The 27,203-nt window shown below is 41.1% G+C and overlaps 1 protein-coding gene across 4 annotated transcripts in view; it reads left to right on the top strand.

Moving 5' to 3' along the window:
- Nucleotides 1-27,203, top strand: part of RASGEF1B (RasGEF domain family member 1B) — a 560,362-nt gene that overhangs the window by 497,600 nt on the left and 35,559 nt on the right. Inside the window, exon 1 of one of the 4 annotated variants that reach the window (XM_007165614.2) lies at nt 25,726-25,860. The exons of 2 other annotated variants lie outside the window; for them this stretch is intronic. The gene's annotated coding sequence lies outside the window, so the exon portion shown is untranslated. Of the gene's footprint in view, nt 1-25,725; nt 25,861-26,099; nt 26,154-27,203 lie in introns of those variants that run through there. One more of the 4 variants, XM_057547297.1, reaches the window with a different exon arrangement.

The raw sequence follows: 27,203 nt of genomic DNA on the forward strand, positions 1-27,203 counted from the left end.
TGCTCTACATGGCTTCTTCATTCAGGATCCAGCATGAATGAGATGACCTTATTTGAGATGGATCAACCTTGTGGCAGAAGAAAAAGGGTACAATGGCCCTGAAAGCCTCTGCTCAGTCATGGCATATTTCATCAAAATTCCACTTGTCAAAGCAAGTCTTAAGGCCAAGCCTGATGCCAATGAAAGGAACACAGCAAGTCATGTGACAATGGGTGTGGTGTGTGTGTGTGTGTATGTGTGTGTGTACCTTTTTAACATGAAAGGCAGCAAAGTATTTGAAACAATATTGCAATCTACCACAATGGAATCACCACTTCACATTTATTATCTCCTTTAATCTTTATAAAAAACCTGTGAGGTAGGTAAAAATATCATTTGATATTCAAAGTTTATACAACACTTAAGAGACAAAGCTGATATTTGAATCCAAGCAGTCTGGCTCAAGAGCCCACACTTAATCAATAGGCTGTGCCACTTTTCATACTAAGATGCCTTTGATTCGATAACCCTCTGACACGGTTCCCCTCTCCCCCTCTCCCTCTACCAACTAGTAAAGTCTGCCTAATGCCCCACGCAGAGACTTCAGCCATCTGTTATTTTTACCTGCATTGCCACATTCACTTATTTATTCAAAAAATATATATGGAGCATCTGTGAACATGACATGATACAAAGCAGTAGGCAGAGAGTGCTTACAAAGATAAATCAGAAATAGATTATGGGCCCTGTTCTCAGAAACCTAGTCAGGATATATATAACTAAAATGCATGGAATAAAGTAAGAAATCATCAACACGTATGAACCTACTGCTAATTGTTATGGGGAAGTTACAAGAGATTTCTTCTGAGGATGGAGGCCTAGAAAAGGATGGGAGAGGGGCATTTACTTTGGCCTTTGAAGGAGGGGTTGAGTATGAAGGTGTGCAGATGGAGGGGAAGGAACGGGATGCAGGAAGATAGGGCCTGAGGGGATGCAGTGGGGCAGCAGAGCCATTAGTTCAAGGCACACATTCAGCTGGGGCCTCAGAAGACTCCGTGCCCTGTCTCAGCAACGCATACCCTGGCAAAAGTACAGAAGACCTTGTTACCCTATTTTAAACTGGTTCCAATACTGGGTCACACTGCCTATAGTGACTCAGAAGGAATATTTTTATAACTCCTGTAATTATCTTTGAATGGCACAATTATATTCCATTGTGTTTAATAAACAGGAAAAGCATTAATTTGATAGACATTCCCTTCTAAAATTAATCAAACATTTAAAAATTGTGTTTTGGTTTTTCTTCATTCAAAAAAAAATATAACAACAGCCTCAAAAATTGAAAGCAGATTTTATATCTTTCAATGCCAAACAGGCTCTACAGTAAAAAGCCTGGTGGAAAGAAAGTTACATAATTTTGGCTGGGAAAATTGTTTTCATTCATTCATTCATTCAACCAACAAATATTTAATGAACACTTACTATAAACAAGCCTTGATTCTGGGTATTGGGGATGAAGCAGTGAACAAGAGGCACAAATTTCTGCCCCCATGGACTCTGCAGTCTGCTGAATACACAAAGATTAGTGAAAACCAAAAAACTAGATTGTACATTTATGGAGGAGACGAACCTTGATGGTCAAGCTGACTAGTCTCGTTTTTCTTCTGAAGACTGTGGAGTGTCATCGAAGGTCTTCCACAAGGAAGAGAGAGGTTCACAGCCTAGTCTCTGCTAGGAGCAAGGTGGTTGAAGCCAGAAGTATATAGAATGGGCTTTGGCACCAGATGACCCTAGCTTTGAAGTCTGGCCTGACTCTTAATAGCTGTGAAGTTTTGGGGAGATTGTTTTTTTTTTTTTTAAAGGATTTTCTTATTTATTTATTTATTTATTTTTGGCTGTGTTGGGTCTTCGGTTCGTGCGAGGGCTTTCTCCAGTTGCGGCAAGCGGGGGCCACTCTTCATCGCGGTGCGGGGACCGCTCTTCATCGCGGTGCGCGGGCCTTTCTCTATCGCGGTGCGCGGGCCTTTCTCTATCGCGGCCCCTCCCGTCGCGGGGCACAGGCTCCAGACGCGCAGGCTCAGCAATTGTGGCTCACGGGCCCAGCTGCTCCGTGGCATGTGGGATCTTCCCAGACCAGGGCTCGAACCCGTGTCCCCTGCATTAGCAGGCAGATTCTCAACCACTGCGCCACCAGGGAAGCCCGGGGGAGATTGTTTAACCTCTCTGAGCTTTAATGGCCCCATCTGGAAAAGCAAAATATAACCCCTAACTTGCAGGATTAAATAAGATGGTAAATATAATGCACAGAACACAGACTGAGCTCTCAATCACTTTTTGTTGTGATTATTAAGGTTACATGGGAGATGAACTGGCTTGGGGTATGCATTTGAAATAACTGCAGGACATCCAAAGAGAGGTGTTGAGTGGACAATCAGAAAGATGGGAGGCCTTACACAAGCCCCTAAATTAATAATGACAGTACATTCATGTCTATTTTGTGAGCATCTATTGTGCTAAACATTTAACAACCTTTAACTCAATGAGTTTCCCAGCAAGCCTGTGAGGAAGATATGGTTGTCATCACTATTTTAAAATGAAGAAATAGATTTCGTTTCTAAACTTAGCCCAGTCTACACCGCTGATGAACTTGAATTTGGGTCCCCTTGACTTAAACATTCAAAGTTTGGAGTGGCAAACCCAGAGGTGGCACTTCATTTAGTTTAAGAACAGTTAACTCCCCTGCCCACCCACACTCAGACACCTCCACGAGGCTGGCCCTGATTCTCCTGCTGTGCTTTTTTTTGTTTTTTAATTATTATTTTTGGCTGTGTTGGGTCTTTGTTGCTGCACACGGGCTTTCTCTGGTTGCGGCGAGCGGGGGCTACTCTTCGTTGTGGTGCACAGGCTTCTCATTGCGGTGGCTTCTCTTTTTGCGGAACATGGGCTCTAGGCACGCGGGCTTCAGTAGTTGCAGCATGCAGGCTCAGTAGTTGTGGTTCGTGGGCTCTAGAGCGCAGGCTCAGTAGTTGTGGCGCACAGACTTAGTTGCTCCACGGCATGTGGGATCTTCCCGGACCAGGGCTCGAACCAGTGTCCCCTGAATTGGCAGGCGGATTCTTAACCACTGCGCCACCAGGGAAGCCCCTCCTGCTGTACTTATGAAGGGAACCACCCTGCCCATCTGAACAGCACCTTTTGTGGACTGGAGCAGATTTTGTGGTTCCACTCAGATACTTACAATCACTGACAGCTCTTTTGGCTCTGGAAAGGTACTATATCTTTCTCTAGTAATTTTGACCAAGCTCCTTGGGGCTGGGAGCCAATGCAGTGAAAATATACTATACTAGCCCAAGAAGTCAAGACCCAGGTTCAATTTGGGCCTTCACTATTTACTACCTGTGTGATTTGGGGAAAGTCCCTTATCCTTTTTGGGCCTGTCTCTCTCCCTCATTTGCAAATCAGGTAATGACCCCAGGCTCGGATCAAACAACAGAGAAAAATAAGGTGGTTTGCCGAAGGAATCACAAAGTAAATAGTGGCTGTTCCCTGTGACGTTTCTGTCCTACCGGTGGCCAACTGGAGGCAGAGGGACAATCTAGGCTCTTAGCCCCCAGAAGATTTTGTCAGTCTTGAGCCACAGAATGCTCCCAAGGGAAACATCTCTCCTGACCCTTTAATTAGACACCTTGAACTTGTGTACAATCTATTTCAACTCTTCTTTTGTTTCCCAAGTGCAGCTATATTGAGTCATTTTTCACTCAAGAAAAAGTGTCACATTCACAGTTCTGCCCCTTCTATTTTGATGTTAATTTTAGCATTACCTGTGCAGATTACAGGTTTCTGATCCAAAACAAGTCCTACTTAGGATAGAATGGAGGCAGCTCTCTGACTGACTTAACAGTTTAATATCAAGCTTTGCCATTTCTCAGTGAACAGATTCTGGCAACAAAGTCTACGGTGGTGTTCTTTTCTAATAATTTTCTGTGTGAGGATCTGACAAATTGGCTTCCAAAATCCATTGCACAAAGGTGGCATCTGTCAGCTAGTATTTGGGAAGAATTTGATATGATCACAAGAAAGCATGAGGCAAATTGTTCTCTGTATAAGTCAGGGAAGCCTGACTTTGTTTCTCATTCTAAGTCAATCTCTTAAAAAATATTAACTCATTGCAGAGAGCAGAGACCTGCCTTTTCATGAACATCCACTCCACTTACACTGTCTCCCAAGCAGGCATTTTCTTGTTTTCCTTTCCTTTTCCTTGAATGTACGATCTGGCCTGTCAAAGGAAACACCAAAATGCCAGAGCAGTCGAGCGAATAATCGACATTTAGGCCGGGCTCTGCCACATTTTCTAGCCAGAAGGACGGCAGAGTTGAATGAGTGGGGTCTCTAGAATTGTGGCTTTGTTCAGCAGGGCTGCCAAGCATTACTATTCCAGCCCTTAAGCCTGTGCCAGACTGTTAATGTCTTAATGCTTATTCAAGTGTCAGGGAGTGCTGCAGATGTCAGGGAGAATGGGAGGCTGTCAATAAGGAAATTACTTACATTCACAGGGTGATTGCCGCAGTCTGTCAGGTAGCGTTTGGCAGGATGTCAAGCTGAAAACGAGGAAGCAGAGAAAAAAAGAAGGTGGCAGCAAACAGCATTGGGGGAGGGTCCTTTTTTTTTTTTTTAATATAAATTGTTTCAAGATATTTTATTTGCCTTTTATTTCTAGAGCTAAACACCAGATACAGCAGTCATAGGTCAAGAAATAAACAAGCAGTTGTTTCCTATTTCTGAAGACCTTAAGGATAAGCGCTGCATGGCTGGGGGCTTTTGATTTTGACACATGACAAATAATTCAAGTTCTTGCCCGAGAAGGCCGCAAGAGTCAGTTCCCTGGTCATCAGGAAACACATATGGTGTTCCATACGTTCTATATTTCATTAGGCAACGACTTACTCACTACCTGCTCTGTGCCAGGCGTGGTAGGTAACCCACAACTCCATGTACACAGAAATGTATCTAAAAACACATTCTTGAAATGCTGGGGAGGCAAAGGCTTCCTCTTTGCTGTGTGGTTTTCAAATTAAGAATTTGAGGGCTTCCCTGGTGGCGCAGTGGTTGAGAGTCTGCCTGCCAATGCAGGGGATGCGGGTTCGAGCCCTGGTCTGGGAAGATCCCACATGCCGCGGAGCTACTAGGCCCGTGAGCCACAACTGCTGAGCCTGCGCGTCTGGAGCCTGGGCTCCGCAACAAGAGAGGCCACGACAGTGAGAGGCCCGCGCACCGCGATGAAGAGTGGCCCCCGCTTGCCGCAACTGGAGAAAGCCCTCGCACAGAAACGAAGACCCAACACAGCCAAAAAATAAATAAATAAATAAATAAATAAGAATTTGAATCAAGTAGAATCCCACCCATGTACCTCTGACAGCGCCTGCCTGTCTTCTTGCCTGTGTGGTGAGGAGACTTGGGGAATACAGCTTTGGAGAAAGAGCCTTAAAGGCCATTTTGCCTTTAAAAGCTTCTCTTAGTTCCGGATTTGCTATGCTGATTCTATTTATTGCCCCCTTGTGCCTGTAAAGCTCTGCTCCTGTCTTACTGGTCTTTATAAAGACCAGTAAAGACCCCATCCCTCTGTGTATGTATATGTGTGTGCTTGGAAGAGGAGGGGGCAAAAATACTGATGTCAGTACAACAGTCTAATCACAAGGGGGGAAATGCACACACGCTTATAAAACTTACCTTTTGTAAGTGAAAGGATGGGTCCCGCAGAAACACCCTGGAAACATGAGACCCCTCTGATGTTTATCCCCGATAATGAGAAAACCACCATTGCATTTAAAGGGAATATGGCAATTCCATTCGTAGTTAATGGTGGCTTTTTAAGGGTTATCTAGGCTTAACTTCCCATATCTGCTATTGTAACCTAGCTCCCTTTAATATTTTATCAATAGAAACTCTCCCAGAGGAATAGAAGAGAGGAAGTTAATCACATGTGTTAGTTGTCTTTGGACTACTTAAAGAAAAGCAAGTATTTTATTGATGGATACTCCAAGGTTAAAAGTGCCCAGGAATACAGGAATCAAGGACAGGGAACTTCCTCCCACAGTACCTGAGTCGACTAAGCTCCTGAAAGATGCCGATGCAAGGACTGGACTCGATGGGGGTGAAACGGGCTGGGTGTAATGGGGTGAAAGCTGAAGTCTAGACTTAGCCTGGACAGAGAAGTGGCCCAATGGCTCCCGTGGGCCCCTCCATGCCTCCCCTCCTGTCCCAACTGTTCAGATGACTCAGTGTGGAGTTTGGATTCTGGACAAGAATGTGCTCGGTCCACATCATCACAGCCCCTCAGGAGCGCCCCGACCCCTGCCGCTCCAGCTGTGTACTCGTGGATTTCCAGGGCACATACCGCATACCTTCACGCTCTAGTGGTGGGTGAGGCCCCTGGGCTTTGGAAGTGTCCTCTGAACCTTTGACGTGCTCTCCCCAAAGGGGCATCTGCAAATTTCTCTCTGAAAAATGTGGCATTACTTAACCCATCCCCCGAGGCATTCTTCCAGGGACACCTCACATTTCAGGAAAGAGTAATAGTTTCTATCGGCTGAATTTACAACAGCTTTCCTTCCTTTCCTTGCTCAGTTGACGCAGAGAGCAACAGAATGGATGCTCTGTAATCCATATATCAGCTTTGAAACGTCTTTCCTCATTAGTGCTACAGGTTCCTTATCCTCACCCCCTCCACCTTCACACACCCAAGTAAAGTCAGTCTAACCCCATCTCCTATATGCTGCAATATTAAGCTCTGGGTAAAAGAGCATATCAATCAGTCAATCAATCAATCCAGGACTAAAGCTGAAAGAAATACTTAAAAATACAGGAAAACATGCTATCAGCCGACCTAAGCAATATTAGGACAAAATTCTGGAGGTGTCAGTAAAACATTATCAAAGCACTGGGTTTCCTGTATGCATTTATTTTCCCATTTGGTTACTTACAATATACTGCTCGTTTACTGAAACACTCGATTTTTAAAAAATTAAAATCCATAGCATTTTCAAAATATTTTCTTTTTTTCCCGTCTGTCTACTTTTATGACTCCTATTACTATAAATCTTTGTTCCTTTTATCCTGTTCTCTAACTGGATACTGGTCAGGTAGTAATGAGAAAAATGAAAATAACGAGGCCAACTGTGTCATTAATTAAGGACTTACTAAGTACAGGGTTAATCTCTTCACATTGTCTCACTAAGATTTTAGGACAATCCATTACCCCTATGTTACAGGTGAGGATTGAAGCTTAGAAACGTTAAACAGCTCAAGGTCTCAGGTTTTGTAATCCCAGCTCAAGGTCATTTCCATGGGAACCACCCTCAATTAGGACATATACCTCTTTAAACGTTCTTATAATCATATAATATCTTGTACCTTTCCTTCATACTTCTTATGAGAGTTTGTAATTTTACATTTATTTGTATAATTATTTGATTAAAGTATTTCTCCCCACTACACTCTGATTCTAGGATAGCAGAAGCCATGTCTATTTTTGCTATTACTGAGCCTGGTACATAGTAGGATTATAATACATACTGAATGAATAAATAATGAAATGACTTAATTAGTGAATAAATGAGTCTTTATCTAACCCCAGAATTTGAGAGTTTTAGATTAGGCAGCAAAATTGCTTTCTAAATGAAGTCCTAGGTGACAGAATATTCAAAGTGCTATATAATATGCCACATTGAGAAGTACTAGCTCAATGGCCTGGGTGTGAATCCCAGCTCCACCACTTTTTAGCTGTTTGATCTTGGACAAGTTACTTAACTTCTCTGTGTCTATTTCCTCATTTGCAAAATGAACATAGTAATAAAACCCACCTCAAACAGTTATGAGGATTAAATGAATGTGTGCATTGTGCTCATAGAACAGTGCAGAACAGTGCATGGTGCTTAGAAAGTTCTGTATATACATTAGATATTATCATTATTCAGGAACTTAGTACAGAAAAATAAAATGCCAGGCTAATTTCACTCAAAGACTCCCGTGTCATAGTGTTTATTCATTGGCTCAAACCCCCTGTTTTGGTCCTTCCAGGTTTTTCATCTCAAACAGAAAATACCCAACATGAGTTCATCTTGAGATTTTTACTAATCTTTCACCTTTTAAGTTCAGAAAGAAAATACTTAGTGAAATTATTTTAAAAATTGGAGCATGTATTATAAATATCCCTTTAAAAATATCTATTGCTCTCCCAGCTGGGTCCAAATCCTCTACAATCTTTTATCAATGATCATAGAATGAGGCAGAGTGATCAGGGACCTGACCCAGAGTCCCACAGTCCCAGATTTCATCACAGTCCTGCCACCGATTAGCGGTCTGGTCTTGTGTAAGTCTGGTAACTGCTTCTTGTCATGTTTCCTCAACTAGAAAGTGGAGATGATATTTACTAGATGGTTGTGAGGGTTATGTGAGATAAAGTTCTACAGGCCCTGGTAAGTCAGAAATGCTTAGTAAAAGTTTTCTTTTCTTTTTTTTTAAATTTTTTATTGAAGTATAGTTGACTTACAATGTTGTGTTAGTTTCAGGTGTACAGCAAAGTGATTCCATTTTATATATATATATATATACAAATATAAAATATATATTTTACATATACTATATATATTCTTTTTCAGATTCTTTTTCCTTATAGGTTATTACAAAATATTGATTATAGTTCCCTGTGCTATACAGTAGGTCCTTGTTGGTTATCTATTTTACACTGGGTTGGCCAAAAAGTTCATTTGGGTTTTTCCATAAGATTTTACAGAAAAACCCAAACAAACTTTTTGGCCAACCCAATATATAGTAGTGTGTATCTGTTACTTCCTTCTTATTTTCCCATAACCATCCCAACTAGGACCTGGACCAATACTCTGCTATCCTTTTGTACCTTCTCTAATCACTTCTTAATGTTTCCCCAGTCTTCCTAGGACAAGAGTCATCAGGTGGCCCTTCTTCATATTTTCCATGTGCTCTCAAGGCTCAAAGTGACAGAAGTACAGTAGTGAAAAGAAAAATGAGACATTCAGTGAAAACGCCTGAATGGGAATTTGTCTTCAGGTCTGCTCTGACTGGCTACTTGGGTTTGAGCAAGTTATTTAACTTTTCTAGGTTTCCTGTTGTCCATCTGTGAAAATGAGACTAATTCTCCATGAAGCATATTCTGGAATTGCTTTTTCCTTCCTCTGCCCTATCTGTTTAGATCTGTGTCATAACAGCAGTAATAGTAGTACTGTTTTCAATTTACACTTTCCAGAATCTTTCATATTATTTGGTCACCATATCAAAATTCTGAGGTTTTCCAGTTGGACACTATCACTCCATTTCCAGATAAGGAAAGTGAGCTAAGACAGGGAGGGGATATATGACTTGGCAAGGTCACAGAGACCCTAGAACACAGATGTATTTGACTGTGGTCTGTCAGACTTCTATGGTACATGGTATGCATTGCGCTGGGCCAAGCACTAGCAATAAAACAACAGTCCCATACTTTTTTATAATAGAATACACACACAAAGATAACGGATATCCTAAGGTAATAGATGTTAAGAGCCAAATGAGTAAACCACAATTCCTTTTCATCTTATTGATTAGCCTGTGAAGAAAGAATCCCTTCTGTTCCTTAGGTGGAATTCTCCTATTGTTGTATGACATAGCCCTATCTCTGGCGGATTCCATGAAAAGCTCCATGGGAGAAAGAGATTAATTTTACTTTATATTATTACTTCAATTTTAGGAAAGCACTAGCCTTGGGATGGGTATCTTTCAACAATGGTCTATTTGGACTTTAAATAGTGTATGTTTTGATACGTAATTTGAAATTCTGTAGCACAACAAAAATCAACGTTGGAAATTATCTTGATAATTTTCTTGTGAGTTTTTTCTTGAGCCCATGTTTTAGGTCTGGTTGTATGAAAAGTATGCAGAGTTTCAGTTTCATTTTTAGTGAAACTGAGAAGTAATAGATTGACTTTGAAACTCCACAACAAGAATAAACACTAAAAGAATGTCTGGGATTTTTTTTCTATTAAAAAAATTACATTTTCTTAGGACTTTTGGTAGCACTTTTAAGGAACATTTAAAATTTTGAATGTGTCATGTATTCACACAATTCAAACATGATGAAGTATGAAAAGGTGTCTTGAGAAGTTCCCTTCCTGTCTCTCCCTCTCACTGCCTTCCACCTATGTAGTTCCCATCTCTTCCCCCAAATAGCTAACCACTATCAGTTCCTTGTTTATCTGCCCAAAGATTTTTCTATGTAAAAAATAATACAATACAAATATATATTCCTTCTTGTTTCCTTCTTTTATATACATTATAGCACACACTACATAATAATCTATACCTTTTTTCACTAAATAGTATATGAACATTTCATATCAGTACATAGTTTCTTTACTATTGTTTATTATACTAGCTAAGTGTTTGATTCTGTGAATGTATCAAAACGTATTTATCCAGTTCTCTAATGATGGACAGTCAGTTGCTTCTAATATTTTACCTGAGGAAATGAATTACTTTGTTCATGTGTTACTTCACATACTGAGTGGAGTGTATCTATAGGATAATTTTCCTTAGCTCATATGGGTGGATCAAAAGTTGTGTGAGCTTGTAATCCTCCATGACAGTGGATTTTTGCTAATCTGAGGAGTGAAAGAAAAAGATATCTCAGTATAGTTTTAATTTTGTCAATATGAGTCAAACTGAGCATTTTTCATTTGTGTAAAAGCCTTTTCAGATACAAACTGTGTGTTCATATCCTTTGCTGATTTTCTATTGGGCTGATGATGATTTTCATTAAGAACAAGTACAATTAAATAACTGTATATTCACTATTTCCTAACTTTGCTATGGGATAAGCATCTTTATTAGGAGAAGGTGGCCATTCTTACCTCCTTTGTATTTGAAGCTATAGGTGGTTAGTTTCAGCAAGCCCTAACGAACCCTGCGTCTTTTCTTTCTGTTTTTAAGATTTGGCCAAAGTTGAATTTGAACAAATAGAAGCAAAATTATCCCCAAAGTCCTTCTCTTTCTATTGCATTCCTCCACATGGTTGAAATCTGCTCAGTATATTTGAAAGAAACAACAATTTCAACTAAGACAAACTCCCAGTCTTTCTTCCTCTGTAAGTCATTTTAAAATCATTTCACCCGTTCTTACAATAAGAACTGGAAGAACTGAAAATGTGAAAAGAAAAAAAAAAAGCAAACACGGAACTGTCTACAACAGAATGAATCTAACACTATCACTAAACGATTGCTTGCTCTTTTTTCCTCCCTTAGAAGTTTGAAAACCAATGTTTTTTCAATCGATATACAGTTTTTAGAAACTTGGAAAAATAATGGCATGTTCTGATTTCTCTAAACATGCTGTAAAATTAACCTGTTGGCTTCCTAGTACACCACGTAGAAAACAAGGAAAAGCTGGAGTAAGAGAGGATGAGGTGGCCTATGAGGCTGAATATTCACTGATTGATTGATTGATTGAGCATGTATTTTTTTTTTTTACAATTTTTATTTATTTATTTATTTATTTATTTATTTATTTATTTATTCATTTTTGGCTGTGTTGGGTCTTCGTTTCTGTGCGAGGGCTTTCTCCAGTTGCAGCAAGCGGGGGCCACTCTTCATCGCGGTGCGCAGGCCTCTTCACTCTCGCGGCCTCTCTTGTTGCGGAGCACAGGCTCGAGACGCGCAGGCTCAGTAGTTGTGGCTCACGGGCCCAGTTGCTCCGCGGCATGTGGGATCTTCCCAGACCAGGGCTCGAACCCGTGTGCCTTGCATTGGCAGGTGGATTCTCAACCACTGCGCCACCAGGGAAGCCCGAGCATGTATTACTGAGCAGTAATTATGAGCCACCAGGCCTTCCACTGAACACTGCGAATATGTAAATAAGGAAGGTGTGCCCCTTGCCTTCTCAGAGCTGGTGCCCTAAACCCGTCTCTCTTTACCCTGATTACAATGAGAATCATCTGGAACAGCTTCACAACAATACCAATGCCTGGGCCTGAGACAAGAAATTCTAGGGATGCAACTCAGGAACAAATATTTCTTAAAATTCCCCAGATGACGCTAGTGAAGCCGGGGTTGAAAACCACTGGTTTAACCATACCCCCAGAGGTAGCTACGAAACCACAAAATATTTTGAAGAGGAAGTGGTCATGCAAATTTTGCTGTGATGTAATAAGAACTACATAGCATCGACTTTGAAGCATTCTTGCCATGTGTAACTTAAAAACAATAAAGCTTTAAGACCCGCTTTCCAATTTATGGATAACTTAGAGGATAGAAGAAGTTAAATGGCACCTTGAGGAAAAATATCAGACAATTCCAGAAAGTGCTTCTTTCCCCAAGACAAATTGATTGGTTTCTTCACAAAAGGCAAGGTCAAGAAAAGCAGAAAAGGTCTGGGAGTGGGATGGAGACTGGTACAGATTAAAAGAGAATAAAGAAACAGCAACCAAATACAACACTTTGATTATAACCTGGTTCAAAGAATTCTTGGGGATAATTCTGAGGGACAATTTAGGAAATTTAAATTATATACTAGAAATTAGATGATATTAATTAATATTGCTGATTTTGCTTAGGAGTTTAGATATATCAATATTTATGCCAAGAATGTCCTTATATTTAAGTGATGCATACTGAAGTATTTAAGAGTGTCAGCAACTTTCAAATGGTTCTTCAACAACCCAAAATGGAATCACCCATACAGATAAAAAAAATAGTCATTTTTTTTTTTTGTAAAGGAATTCGTTTATTTTTATTCATTTATTTATGGCTGTGTTGGGTCTTCGTTTCTGTGCGAGGGCTTTCTCTAGTTGCGGCAAGCGGGGGCCACTCTTCATCGCGGTGCGCAGGCCTCTCACTATCGCGGCCTCTCTTGTTGCGGAGCACAAGCTCCAGACGCTCAGGCTCAGTAGTTGTGGCTCACGGGCCTAGTTGCTCCACAGCATGTGGGATCCTCCCAGACCAGGGCTCGAACCCGTGTCCCCTGCATTGGCAGGCAGATTCTCAACCACTGCGCCACCAGGGAAGCCCCAGTCATATTTTTTTAGGAAGTGTGGAAGAGCCTGAGGTGTTACAGATGAAAGAGGCTGCTGAATAGTGTTGATAATTATATTTAATTAACTACTTTTTCTTGACTTCTCTTTTCTAGATACTGTACTAATGACTTTATGCGTATGGTATTATTTCATTTTTAAAGCAAGCATTATTTCTTTAATTTCACTAATGAGAAAACTGAAGGTTGAATAAACAGCTTGTTCAAGTTCACACTGAGCCAGATTTGGAACCAAGCTCTTCCTGTTTCCATTGTGGGTGATCTTGATCTTTACGCAGCAGCATTGCTCCGCCCCCAAACAGCACCATAACCACTTATGTGGTAAAGGGGAGTGCACACGCTTTGTATCTACTTCCATTACAGCACTTATTACAATGCAAGCAAACCCACCTAATGCTCATGTGTCTACTCTATAGACTCTGTCCTCCTTGTCATACAAAGACCATGATCTTTGGAGTCAGGCCCACCTGGATCCAAATCTTGGCTCTGTCATTTATGAGATGTTGGTTCTTAGGCAATTTTTGAAAATCTCTCTCAGTTTTCATTTCCTCTTCTATGAATATGGACATAATATTAAGTGCCTTATAGGATTGTTATGCAGATTAAATAAATATCTAGAGAAAACACTTAGCACAGTCCTGGCATGTAGTAAATGCTCAGTAAATGTCTCCCCTCTCCCCACCTTTAAAAAAATTTAATTTAGATGGCCACAAAGGACTTCTGCTTATACAGAGAAACCCCTGATGCTCTGTGATTGCCAATGCTGGATCCTGCAATTGTATCCATTACCTATCAACTTGGCATCAGGGACCATGGCTTTGAATCCCTAAAACCTACAACAGAACTCAACTAGTGTTAAACAAAACGTGTTTGTTAGTATTAAATTATCAGTATGATAGCCATTGTGACTTTATCAAGGTTGTGTCAGGTATTAAAAGTTCCGTCTAGGAACTTAAGATTAAGATATTTTCAATGGGTTTCTAAAATTCAGGCAGAAACAGTTATTTGTAATATATTTTGGGACTATTAAAGTTCAAATGGAACTTTCAGGTAAATGGAAGAGTATGAGAAAAATCGTAGAAATGGGAAAATGAAAAATTTTTTTCCAGAGAGAGGCAGTGAACTCAATTGGATTCCTATGTATATAAAAGCATAAATAAGAGGTAAGATTGTTGGGAGATTGGATTGACATATATACACTAATATGTATAAAATAGATAACTAATAAGAACCTGCTATATAACAAAAATAAATAAAATTAAATTTAAAAAGAGGTAAGATTGGAAAGTTTGGTTGAAAACCTTCATGCTTCAATATAGCAGACCACCGTCAGTTTTGGAGCAAGTGAACAACTCAGGTTCCTGAGATACCACATATCAGGGCTAGTCTAATCTAGAAGTATACTGTATGTGTATCTGTATCTGTATGTGTCTTCTTGGGCAGATGCAGGGGTGGCAGTCAAGTAGGTGGTCATTTCTCTAATCTCTGAATGCAATGGGACTGGAAATGGCAAGGGAAAACAAGGGAAATTTGGGGGGTACAAAAACAAGAGGATATAGCCACTGACTGGCTATAGGCAACAAGCCTGGATAAAGAGGCCAAGCTGGCCTTGAGGTCTCAGGCCTAAGTAACTGGGAAAATAAAGGTACCATGATCAGAAGTGAGAGAGTCGTAACGGAGAGCTGTTTCAAGGGATGTGAGAAATGTCCTAATGGAAAGGGTGAGTTTGCTAGACTTCTGCTTTCTTTTAATTAGTACCACCACCACCCACTGATAGAAGCAGGTCATCATAAAGCTGAAGCCTTAAAACTATGAGACCTATCTCTCCTTAACTTAGGTAGCAAAACACCTAACATCCTATGAGCTGATACCTCAGCACAGAGCAAAGGAAAGGGCTTGAAAAGTCTCTCCTGGAGCCAGTAGGCACAGACTGGCTTAGAATAGCCCTAGCCTGAAGCTTATGGGTGTTTCCATAGGATCTATATCTCCATCTGCTTTATGGACAGTCTGATTGAGAAAAAGGATATAATTGGGGGAAAGTAAGTTTCAGGGAGCTACACAGTAGATCGAAATATTTCACTCCTTTATTTATTCAATAGACATTGAACACCTACTAAATACCAAGTATTGTGAGTACTGTTGGCATTATAGATTGGGTCTTTGCTCGAGTGCATTTTTTAGTCTAATTATTCTATTAGCATTTGTATTCTAAATCTAATTCTAATAGTAAGCACATAAATGGATAAATAAGATAATTTTAGAGAGTGATAATATTCCCCTAAGGTTTTCTTGAAGTGCCTCTTCATTCTTAGAAATGACCTAGAACTTACCTGTCCTGCCAATACTCATGACTGACTCCGAATCCGTCAGGTCTTACTTAGGAGGAATCTTCCCTGACCCCTCTAAGGAGAGCCCCACAGCTCTTCTCCATCCCAGGACTGATCACCATCTGTAGTGATTGGTTATTATTTATTCCCTTGTTTAATGTCTGTCTTGCCCACATGGATGGTAGTCCCATGATGATAGGAATCTCATCTGTTTTGTTTTCTTTGGGTTTCCTTTTTCCAGGGCCTGGCCCATAGAAGGTCCTCAGTAAATATCTGTGGAATTAGGGTGAGCAACCATGCCAGTTTGCCAGGAGCTGGGGGTTTGCCCAAGACATAGGGTTTTCTGGGCTAAAACCAAGTTAGTCCCGGGCAAACTGAGATGGTCAGTCACCCGATATGGAATGCATATCCGTTGGGTAAGAAATTAGTCCCCAAAATTCGTCACAGGCCTTCCATCACTGAAGCTGAATGTCAAGTCTTATTAAACCAGACCCAGAGCAGAGGTATCACTATGCCATGGGATGTTTAGTTGCAGTTATTGCCTGTAATGTAGGCCGAGCCTTAGGGGAAAGTGAAAGCAGATCCCTAGGGACTCTTTCAAGCATCATAATCACTATAATAAGACAGACATTGAACTCCAGGGAAAGATAGCCCATAACCATGACCATAACCATAACCAAGTCAGTGGAGTTGGGTCAAGTCCAGCACTTCTGGGCCATCTCAAGCCTCTTGGCCGGCTGCTGAGGTATCCAGATGGAACCAGTCTAAAAGCTGACAATTAAAAACAGTCTTAATATGAAGTAGCATTTGCCAGCTAGAAAACACGTCTGAAATCATATCTCCAATCCCCTCATTTTACAGTTGAGGAAACTAAGAATCTGAGATGTTAACTTCACCAACAGAGAGCCAAGTTCTATAGGATCCTTGTTATTTGTTCCTACACTGACCAGGGTCCCTTTGAAAGAATGGTCACTGCTTTCACTCTACAGGTGAGAAAATGAGTCGCTTCCATTGCTTGCTCTCAACAGGCTGTCCTGTTTTGCATTTTCTTCCTCATTTTGTGTGCTCTGGAACAAGTTCTGCTAGCCTTTTTGCAAATGACTTATTTCAATATACTGGTTGGTTGTCCCTAAAATAACTGTCTAACAGGTTCAAACATTACCTCTTTGTTGAATCATGGGTTAGTTACTCCGAGATTTAGAGTAAAAAAATTCACCACTATGTAAATTGCAGAGAAAGAAAGAAAGAGAGAGAGAGAGAGAGAGGGAGGGAGGGATGGGGAGGAAGGGAGGGAGGGAGGGAGAGGAAGGAGGAAGGAAGGAAGGGAGCAGGGGGAGAGAAATAAAGAAAAAGAAAAGAAGAGAAAATAAAAGGAAAGAAAGTCTAAAAACTCCGATATAAATTTGTGAAGCCTAATATAGGCATCTCATCAGGCTAGATAGTCCTGGATTTTATTTCACTGTGACATACTTTAAAGTCTTGGTTCTGGCAATATATACAGGTTTTTTCCTCACCAATGGAAAGGCACAGTCCAAAATACACATTCATTTTTATTTTGTTGTATGTTCTGAATCAAAAAATGACAATTGTCTACCATTAGCCTTAATGCAAGAGCAGGGGCAGGGCTAACCAAAATCGCATCTATTTAGAAGTATTTTCAAAACAGTATGTCCTAGTTCAACTATTTTGGGTGGAAAAGTACAGCTTGTTAGTATCTTGGAAGTTAGAAAGTTTGGGCTCACAACTGCCTTCCGTAACAGCTGGTGTTTGACTTTTAACTTAGGAAGGCAGGGCATTTCAAAGAGAGTTTGTATGAGTTCTTAACTTAAGACAATTGTTTTATTTATCTGGGAAACTTTATCCAGACTAAGACATTTTATTTGAGCTTCCGTTATGAATTTCTTGCTGTGAGAGGTGTTAAATTCATACCTCCACAGAGAAGGCCTTGGTCTTTCTTAGGCTTATTTCCTTACATGCTTTTTCTTCAGAGATAATCTCTTTAAAGTCACAGAGCAACACAGCCTGGGCCAGAAAATTCCTATTTCTTCCAATTCTTTCCAAACTTCACCTCTGCAGGCAACAGACATGTCTTTCCACCTCATTTACTCATCCAAACACATCTCAAAAGCATACACCCTGACTCTCTCAACAGACCTGAAGTAAATGGACTATTCCACTAATAGGGATATATTTCCATATATTCAACCTCCATTTTCCTTTAGTTCTTTTATTTTTTTTAATTAATTAATTTATTTGTTTTTATTTTTGGCTGTGTTGGGTCTTCGTTGCTGTGCGTGGGCTTTCTCTAGTTGCGGCGAGCAGGGGCTACTCTTTGTTGCGGTGCGCGGGCTTCTCATTGTGGTGGCTTCTCTTGTTGCGGAGCACGGGCTCTAGGCGTGCGGGCTTCAGTAGTTGTGGCACGCAGGCTCAGTAGTTGTGGCTTGCGGGTTCTAGAGCGCAGGCTCAGTAGTTGTGGCTGATGTGCTTAGCTGCTCCACGGCATATGGGATCTTCCTGGACCAGGGCTCGAACCCATGTCCCCTGCATTGGCAGGCAGATTCTTAAACACTGTGCCAGCCACCAGGAAAGCCCTTTCCTTTAGTTCTTGACTACCCTTCGGAGATAGCTAATTGGAGATAATTATGTGGGTAATTGTAGATTCCAAAATTATCACTAGTTAATTCCAAGCCCTAGAAATATTAGTCATACACTAATGGTGTTAGTCTGTGCAAGATTTGACTTTAAAGCAGGTTTCAGTCAAAAAATCAAAGCTCTTTTGTGTGTTTACTCATAATACACATCACAGTCTGAGAGAGTATACACAGCATCACATCAAAAAGCAAGAGGAGGCTAATTTGGATAAACTCTGTGAGATGCATAACATTTTTTAACAAACTTTTCACATATTATGCTTTTGTATAGTAGGACAAAATCAAATTCGCCGGACTTTTGATGAACAGTCATACTTTATAAATGTGATTAATCAGTGAGCAGGAAAAGGTAAAACAATAACTTTACCAGTATATATTGCCTTAAAATGTAAGCTTTAAATATAGAAGTTTAAGGTTATATAACATAGTTAAATGACAACGTCCAATTTTGACCAGAAAAATCTTTTGGTTTTTTTTGGAGAAATTCCCAAAAAAAAAAAAAAAAGTATTGACACGTGTGTACCCACCATTCACAAATGATAATATTGAACATTTTGTCATGTCTGCTTTATGTCTTTCTTTATGAAACAAACAAACACTACACATAAAGTTGGAGTCCCCTTTGTCTCCCATCCCCAATCCCACCCCGACCCCTTCCCAGAGACGGACATTCTAATTCAGTGACATAGTTAAACTATGTGATCTGCTCCATTTGTTTTTGTGCAGAAAAATATACTTAGCATTATGTTTTTCCACAGCAATATTTACATATATTGTACTGAAATGCTGATTTTACTATGAAAACAATGATTAACCATGAGTCAAAGTGTTTGGACATTTTACAAAAATTAAACTTCACAGAATTATCTAGAAATCACAACAATGCTATAATATTTATGAAAGATGATACAGTCTTATGAAAGTCAATCATTTTATTACATTAAACAGAAAATACCTTAGGTATATGTTTTCATGATGACAACAGCAAATACCGTTTTTGATCAACATAATTTCTTGAATATAGTTTATGAAGTCTGATTAATAGTCTAGACTATGGTTACTTTAATGATAAAGCAACCAAGAGTTTACTATTTTACTATCTTGACTATTAAATAAAATAAATGATATTAGCAATATTTAGAGAATTCTAATAAAAGCTATTAGCAACACCTAAAGAATTCTCCTTTATCATTTCATCAAGAAGTATTTAGTAGAGAATATTTGTCATAAGTATTTGAAAACAAATTGTACTTCTGTAACGTCAAAGTAGCTCCATAAATTTCAGCCCTGCAGGAATAATTAGTAAGCAAAATCATAGTTTTTGAAGTTTTGGGCTTATCATCCAGGCTCTTTGACTTGTGTAACTTTGCTGTTATCTTGTTGGATGGCCTTAGAGAGATCATTTAATCTCTCTAGGATTCAATTTCCTCACCTCAAAAATGCCTTGGTTGGTGGCATTGGGGTGGGGAAAGATGAAAAGAGATGATCATTAATATTTCTCCCAGCTCTAAAATTTTATTATTCTATTATTCATTTTCTCCCTCCCACTCAGTGTTCTAGGACATAGATTGGTAATTAGTCAAAACTGAGGGGACCTTCTAGCAAAATAATCAGACTTAACATTGAAGGCTATAAGAATTTGCAACAGAAAAACCTTTTCTTAATTCATTATAAGATCAACTCACTCACAAGAAACCAGACAAAAACCGCTAGAAAGAGAAATGAGAACTAGAGAAATATATGTGTATTTACTATTCACTGTAAAGGTTTTACAGGATAAAGAATATTTATCCAAAGAAAGTCATGTTAAATATAATTGAATTTCCACTCAAAAGAATGCTACATTGTATCAAAATAACGTGTTTAAGGTTATGAAATATTTTGAATATAGTTATGAAGTCTGATTAATTTCTAATTAATTTCAAAGAAATTAATTTCTTTGTATAGAAAAAATAAGTCACTATGCATTATATAATCAATGATGATAAGACTGTCTCATAACCTTATGATCAGTCCAAGTACTATTATTTCTCAATATCAATATCCCTCCTGAGTTTATTACAACTAATTACTTTGTAAGAGTAAGTAAAAATTGGCAAATGAGCAAAACAACGATGCTTATAAAGGAAAAATAATAAATTTGCTGTTCAACAGTTCTTGTCTAGTATAAATGAACATATGGTAACTTTGTACATCTTCTTAGGGGATGGTGAAAACCTACTATATCTGTTGTGGAATTTCCCATGCAGTTGTTACATTCTTTTGTACAACTTTAAGATCTGGTAGACAAAAAGTGACAGTGAAAGAGGATCACCTAGATGTGTGGAAGAAACTTCCCTGAACTTATCTTTTCTAGTCGATTCCCTTCTATTTAGTGGTATCTTCTTAGCAAATCTAAATGAATGGCTCTCTGTAATATTTTTAGTGATCCCAGGAAAGGAAAATACATGCCTCTGTAATGACTACCATTAGAACTGATGACCCTCACAGACCCAATATTCTCCCTAAATGAGACAATGATGTGAAAGAACACGGTAAATGATAACAATTGTTAGGAATTATTATTGAGGAGACCATTCCAAGGCTGACCCAATCATGTGTTTCATCACAAAAATTCCTCCTAAGTGGCAGGGTTCATTTTGTATTTATGAAGGGCCCAGGACTCGGAATCTTGAATATCTAAATTTTCATGTCTGGCATTCATCATCCTTCTTTCAAGTTCCAGGGAAAGGTATGAATAGAGGTCAATGTCAAACACATACAGGCTTTATTACTATGAAATTCCAACATGGCCCCCTCATAAGCTAGGTTGGCCCATGGGCAGAATCCCTTTTACTCAGGCTAGAATGAGGAAGAGGGCATGAAACCAAAGCATGCCAAGCAGCTTCCTTCCCCCTTTCACCCTAGGCTCTCAGATGATGAGGAAAGGGAAGTCAGGGAAAATCATGCTAAAAAGCAAGGGAATATAAGGGGTTTTCTCTAAGGTCTAGAGCCAGGCTGGTCTAACTGACCTAACACCCCATCATACCATTGCAGCCACGTGGGAGAGAGAGCCCAAAGAGAGAGGATCCCAAGGCATGGAACCCAGATCGCAAGAAATGAGACCTCTGGCTCCAAAATATCTTTGTCTCTACCTAGCCACACCGCTACAGTATTTCCTCCTCCTCTGTGAAAGGGGTGGGGCTGGGGGGAAAATCATGCATTTTTTTTTTCTTCCTCTTCCTTTAAATCTATTCTCTGTGCAAAAGCAATTGCTTTTTTCTTTCTTTTACATAAAATAAATACTTTGGTATCTGTGCAGTACTTAGGTATTTTAGGGTTTATTTCTTACCGGTTTAAAAAAAATAATTGGGTTTGTGTGTTCCAGAGAAGCTGTGATTAGTTCAGAGATGCTAAAGGGCAAGTTAACCAGCTACAAAGTTATATTTACATACCTTGCTTAGGAATTGTTCAATGATTTTCTCAAAATTGCATCTGATCATTCTTCACATTTTTGCTTTATGAAATTCTTGTAATCTTTTATTGGAATACATGAAAGGCAATATACTTCATACTTATAAAAAATGGGTTTGTCTTCCTTGGCTTTGAAAGTGAGAAGTTTGAGGCTGAGGTCTAGATTGGCTGTTGATAACTAGTGTGACCAATGCCTTCATTTCCTGCCATTTATAAACTGGGGCTAAGATTCAGTATCCTTGGACTCTTCATCTTCATATTTCAGAGTGACACTAAGAAACTAAATGAAAGAGAATACATGGAAGTGTTTTGGAGAGTTACTTGGCCATTTCACAAGGCCCTTTATGATCCAGAGAGAAGGAATTCAATACCAAAAAAAGCTGCTATTCTACTTGGAGCATCGTTAATGTTTTTCTTACCCTGAAGCCTTGATCCATTCCCTTATACTTTTCCCTCTTTAGTCCTATCTGGTGTCTGAAGCCTCATTCCTCTTTGATAGGACAGTTTTTAAATATTTGAAGGTCGTTATGCTTTGTGAGATTTTCATTTAAAGTTCTTGTGTCTTCAACTGCTGAGCTGGCACTCCACAACTACTAAGCCCGTGCACCCTGGAGCCCAAGTTCCGCAGCAGGAGAGGCCACCGCAATGAGAAGCCCGCCCACCGCAGCGAAGAGTAGCCCCCGCTGGCAGCAACTAGAGAAAAGCCCATGCACAGCAATGAAGACCCAATGCAGCCAATTAATTAATTAATTAATTAATTAATTAAATTAAAAAGTTCACACTGACCTTTAAAAAAAAAGTCTACAACAATCTCTTTAAAAAAAATAAAGTTCTTGTGTCTTAAGATCATAAATCACAAATAATGATATTAAACTTGCATCTGAGACATAATAAACGCTGCTTTGCAATGACAAGAACTGATCTCTGGTTTAAGTACATATATCTACTAGTTTTAACAGCAATGAAAAGACTCTGGTTTAATTTAAATACGCATATCTACTAGTTTTAACAGCAATATCTTGGACATATAAAATGACCAAGAGGTAGAGGATTTTTTTCAGACATTATTTCAAAAATCTTACAGTAATTAAATCCATTTTGTAGAGTGACAAGATGGGAACATTGGAATCAGAGAGATATGGGTTTAATTCATGGCTTCTCCAGCTGAATGGCCTTGGCAGTTATTTACCTTCCTAAGCCTTATTCCCTTATCTCAGAAATGGAGAAAACAGTACCTATATCTCAGAGTTTTAGTGACGATGAAAGAACATGTAAGCAAAAACCGTAACACAAATATGGTGAAATACTCAACAGTGAGTAAACGGAGTGAACAACATCAATATATGTCAACATGGGTGGATGATCAAAATCAAAAGTTAGAAAAAAAAAAAAGTTAGAGAGAAAACAGAAACAGAATGAGACAGATTGCACAATAACATTTAGATAAGTATACTCTTGTGCTCACATAAAACAATACACCATTATTCATGAAAGGCGGATCGAAAAACTCACACTAAATACAGTGTGAAGGAGTAAGTGCCTTTGGGATGGTGAAAAGGATCTTAGATGGGAAATGAAAGAAAGTGAAATAAAAGGAAGAACGTTGGACATGAATCAGTCACAACAATTGTTCTAATTTTGTGAACCTCGGGTCCAAGAGGAAAGGAGAAGAAAACTAATGTTCAGCACAAAGCCGGCCACATAGCAGAAGCTCAATACAAGTGGCTATTTTTATTACTGGAGTAAGGTCTTACTCAGCAGGGGTTTATTTGCATCTATTTGACCAGTATTACTGAGCTTACCAAGATTTACAGAGACAAGCGTTGAGCCAATGGAGTCAAAAGACCAGAAAGAAACTATGACAAGTAAAGAATAGACAGAATATCTTTTCATGATAGAGAATACTTAATACATACTCATAACAGCTATTATTTACTGAGTGCTTACCATGGGCTAGGCATTAATTAATTAATTAAGTAATCCAACCAACATGTACTTATTGAATGTTTATTGTGCGTGAGACACTGTTCTAGACGTTGGAAATACAGCAGGAAGACAACAACTACAATGACAACAGACCCGGCTCTTCTGGAGCTTATATTCCAGTGAGGGGAGGGAGGGAATGATCAGTTAAAGAGACAGTATGCTAAATGGTGGTATAAGGCCTATGGAGGAAACAACGCATCAGGGAAGGGAATGACGAGATGGAGTGGGGATGATGAGATTGCAATTGTTAAGTAGGAAGGTCAGGGAAGGCTTCTCTGAGGGACACCGTTCCAAACTCATTTCGTGTATTATCTCTTTTAATCTTCTTCTGTGAAGAATCTGCTTTTCTAAACCACGATTGCTGTTTCTCAGATGAGTAAACGGGGGCCCAGAATCTGTCCGTGCATTTTCTAAGGTTTGATCGCTGGCTAAGTGATAGAGACAGAGTTAGGGTTTGAGCCATCTAACTCTGGAGCTGTCTCCATATATATTATCTCTCATATAGGGAGATGGAAGGGGTCCTGGGGGATCGGCCAGAATGGGGAGCAGGAATGTGGTTTGGTAAAGCATTGAATGAACAGTCTCACGGTATCCATTTTATATTTTTGAGAAATTAAAATAAACATCTTTTGTTTTGGTGGGAAAAAAAACTTCAGAATGTAAAACTGGGCAAAATCTTCTGGGCTGGTGGGTGTAACCGGAGGTTACAAAGGATATGTCAAATATTTCCATTAAGAAATCATGATTTAGTCCAAGTCTTAATTTATTGCTACAGGACCAGGAACCTCAAGATTGTCAATGACTTGCCCAACCTCATACGGCTTGTTTGTTGCAGAACCAGGGTGGAAAACTGAGCTCGAAAGACTAGCCAACCAGCACAACCACAACAGCTGGGCTGGGCCGAGCCACCCAAGCCTTGGTGCTTTACTCTGAACAGCTGGACCCGCCAAGCTTTCTCGGTCTTAGGGCTCCTTCTTCAAACTGCTGAGAAGCTCAGATAGGTGAGAGTAGACAACAGAGTCACAGGAGACCCATTTACAGAAGAGAAGAAGGGAGTATAATTAGGCAAAGAGAAGTGAGAGGAGGCACAGATGAAGAAAATAAGGGGAGGAATCAGCTAAGAATAGGCAAGGTGAACTTCATGCTGTTTCCAACCCAGCAAGGAGGAGGCGGGAGGGAAGATGGAGCAGGGACAAAAAGAGTCCCTCTATCTCAGTAATCCTAATTATAGCCCTACAGGATAGGTATGAAGAGTGTTGTTTTACACATGGGAAAACTGAAGCTCAGAAAAGCTACTTTACTTACTCAAGGTCACATGGCAGGCAGGAGAGGCTCCTGATGATTTAAGATTTTGTTCTTTCCTTGCGTCTCTTCCTTCCCTTATTTGTTTTCATCGTTTCTTCCCTCCAGCCTCTTTTTATTCGTACAAATTTTTATTAGAAAAAAAGTTTTACCATTTTTCCTGAAATAGTTATCAAGTATCCAATGATAGAGCATGCGGTTACCATGACAGCACAGCCTTTACTGAGGTCAGACCTCCCCTCTTTACCTCCAGAAACATATTTCACAGCAGTTTTCCTTTCTTTGTGGAACTTGTTAACAGCCGCAATTTTACATTTTGTTTGGGTGACCATTTGCTTAACGTTTGTCCACCACTTAACTGTAGGCTTCCTAATGGCAGGGACCAGCCTGGAGTGTGCCCCCAGCGTTTGGCACAAAGCCTAGCACTCAGGCTTCCTGTAAATATTTGCTGAGCGAATGTTCTTGTGGTTTCTCTCAGCTTTCTTCTGAAAGTTAGACGGACAGTAGTAACCTCTAGCTCATAATTATGTTAATAGATACTGTATAACAAGTCGGGCCGGTATTTACAGGTAGCACACAGGTAAATGAACACACACAGGCAAACACATGACTGCACAAACAAGCCCCCAGCAGGTGCCCTCAGGAGGAAACGCACGCCGTCCGAGCGAGCCGAACCAGCGTAGTTAAACATGCCTGCGCCGGGCTCCGCCGGCCTCCGCAGCGTGGGAGGACAACCCGCAGCCGAGCCACTGGAGTCCCGGGCCCCCGGGGACGCGTGGGCTGGCCGCGGGCGCCGGGGGCGGTGGCGGAGTGGGCGGTGAGCTGCGCCGTGATTGGTCCGCGGGGGCCGGCAGGGGGCGGGGCTGGCGGCGGGGGCGGGCACTCGAAGAGAAGGGGGTGTGCGCGGCGGCGGCGGCGGCGGCGGCAACGGCGGCAGTAGTTTCAGTATAAACAAGGCACCCGACTGGTTGGACGGAATATTTTGCGCGCTTTTGCTTCCTCTCCTTTGGTTGCGTTGGTGGGCACGCGGAAAACAGCCGGGAAGCCGAGGACCCCGGGTCCATCTGCAGGTGGGTTGTTCCCTGGTCAGCAGTTCTCACTGGAGAAACCGGAGCCCGGCAGCGGGAACGCGCCCCCCTGCTGCGCGCTGCGCTCTCCCAGGCGGCCCGGGAGCTGCGCGCAGAGCAGCCCGGATCTCTGACTGCTCCCCGGCTGCCGGTGCCCCTGGAGGCGGCGGGAGATTCCGGCCAGCGAGCGCTCGCTGGTACAGAGCGTCCCGCAAAAGCGGGGGAAGTGGGGAGTCCTCCTGCCTGGCCGCCGAGGGCTTCTGGGGCCACCCCGGGAGCGGACACGGTGCCAGCAGGTGCGGGCCCCAGCCGCTGGGGCCCGGGCGGGGACAGGCTTGGGTTATCTTCGCTTCTCTCGCCCCGATCCGGCAGCCAGGCCTTCTGTCTCGAGATCTTGGTACAGTTTTAGAGGATTTGTCTGAGTTCTAGTCGCTTTCATCCTTTCTTCATCCTTTTTTCCCTTCCTGTGCACAGCTAGGCTGTTTCCTTCTACTTCTTGGCTAGTTTTCGTGAGTGTGTTGGGGGGTGGGTGGGCAGGTGGGGGTCCTGCTTATTTTTGGTGACGGAGCCTTATAATTTAAGGTCTGACTCTCAGGAAGAGACAAGGGAACAGAAGTCACGTGCTTGCCACTGACGAGGTGATATTCTTTCCTTTCTCCGTTCACCTGGTAACTTGGGACACAACGTGTCGCCTTGCTCTTGCCTGAGCTCAGGTCACCTGGCCGGGCGATAATAACGTGAACTGTGGGTACCTGGGAGACTCTCGGGCTGCTAGCGGGGGGAGGCTCCTCTCTCTAGGGGAACCGGGGAAACAACTTAAGTGCTGTACAAGCGGAACAGGGGGACTGGAGTGTAAGTGTGTGTGTCTGTCTGCGAACCACTGGAGTATTGATTCCCACCTTACCCCAACCTGATCCGCGCAGCTCAGGCGAAAGCAGCGTAGCTAGGTCCTCTGACAGTGCGGAGGGCGGCACAAGTGTAGTAAACCGCAGGAGGGGATCTCTGGGGAGCCACTTTCTCTTCTGAATGTAGATGTGTCCGTCTTCGCCGACGAATTCGGTGGGTATAGTGTGTATGGATGAATATGCACAGAAATTTGTGTATGTGTGTTTGGGCAGAAGGCGTCTCCAAGGAGTTCTTCGTCAGCAGCACCATGTGACGATGGCCGAGGACCGCTGGTGTGCGTAGATCTATATTTAGCCCTGGATGATCTCTAATGGCCGAGGGAGGGTCTCTGAACTGAGTTCATAAAGGGGAAGAGTTCAGGGATCAGGGTTTTGCACTCTTGAATAATGTCTGGTACAGTCATTCTCAGATGGGGTGAATAATTTTTCTTTCCTCCCGAA

The sequence above is a fragment of the Balaenoptera acutorostrata genome, chromosome 5 (genome assembly GCF_949987535.1).
Source record: "Balaenoptera acutorostrata chromosome 5, mBalAcu1.1, whole genome shotgun sequence".
In the NCBI taxonomy this organism is placed as follows: domain Eukaryota; kingdom Metazoa; phylum Chordata; class Mammalia; order Artiodactyla; family Balaenopteridae; genus Balaenoptera; species Balaenoptera acutorostrata.